This window comes from Trachymyrmex septentrionalis, unplaced genomic scaffold (genome assembly GCF_001594115.1).
Source record: "Trachymyrmex septentrionalis isolate Tsep2-gDNA-1 unplaced genomic scaffold, Tsep1.0 scaffold20, whole genome shotgun sequence".
NCBI lineage: Eukaryota > Metazoa > Arthropoda > Insecta > Hymenoptera > Formicidae > Trachymyrmex > Trachymyrmex septentrionalis.
In genome coordinates this window covers 6,909,712-6,911,030 of record NW_017305180.1, presented here as the reverse complement: position 1 = coordinate 6,911,030, position 1,319 = coordinate 6,909,712, and the positions used below count along the sequence as shown (strand labels likewise).

Below are 1,319 nucleotides of genomic sequence, written 5' to 3'. Positions count from 1 at the left end.
TATATATATATATATAAACAACTCAATAATTCTAATGTTGGCAAAAGAATAACTCCTTGATTCGGTCTAGCTACCCTCTTGGCAGGCGACTGTACATGCGTAAAATATAAGAAGATTCTGCATCAAGGAGCACAAAAAGAGCTCTTCTACATAAAAGTAGACAGGTATAAGTAAATAGTCACCCTTAAATATGGATACTTGTATGTATAATACATACGCAGTCTTGTGAAAATCGATGTACTTCAAGTAAGTTCTATCTTTGAAATGAAATTCTCTGAGATGAAGTATGATGGAGTATTTGACGCTTATGCAATCAAATTACGTGAATTACTACACACGCGAGCCATGCAGCCATTATTTATAAATGTGTTCGGGGAATCCTAATCCCTTAGCAATAGAAATTTGATTAAGTCAAAGGAAAATAATATGCAAATTTGCTTTCATGTATATTACAATTTTACTATGGAAATTAGTATAACATGACTTGTCAATCATTAATCTACGAATACTTATAAAAAGTTTGACAGAGTTTAACAAAATTTTCAGAAAGAGAGGATATCTATATATGTAGATAAATCAACTTTTAATATCAAATTATATTAATTATTTTTAAATAAAAACGATCAATATAATTAATTATAAGATATAAAACATTGATATTAAAATCAAAATATAATGTGTATTTATACTTAAATAACTGTTAAAATTTTTTAATAATAATTTAATTTCTTATGAAATTTTGTTTACTTGCCTAATAACATAAAACAAAACTATTTTTCTCGAAACATTATATACAAAATATGAAAATATTTAATGGTTTTTCTATTTAATAGTTTTTCTATTTAAAACAAATAGGAAACGTAGAATAGAAAATAAATATAAAATCTCTTATTATATAAAAATTTGACAAATAAGAATCTGATATTTGGGAAACGTTGCAGTTGTAGTAAATCAATCATCTAATACGACACTTTATATAAATAAATAAAGCATTTTCTCTCAAGAGAAAAGAAAATATACAATATATATAAATAACAATAAGAATACAGATATATCTCTGTACTTACGACGTGCAGTAATTATATTCCGAGACTTCAGTCATAAATCGAATTTATCGTAAAATATAATAATCATTGTTTCTCTTTTTCTTTTAGTAATGCTATTTGTACTACTAACTAGATATGAATAATTATAACAAGGTTACATGAAAAAATAATGCCCGTTTCCATTAATGTAGATTAATTTTAATTTCAGTTCAACTTTTTTGCTCTTCAACTTTTTCTAATTAGTGCATACTGGTCATAAATCCAATAATCCAT

The 1,319-nt window shown here is 25.1% G+C and overlaps 1 protein-coding gene across 3 annotated transcripts in view; it reads right to left on the bottom strand.

Annotated features, from left to right (window-relative positions):
- Window positions 1–1,319, bottom strand: part of LOC108747789 — a 36,010-nt gene that overhangs the window by 3,591 nt on the left and 31,100 nt on the right. The window lies entirely within an intron of this gene.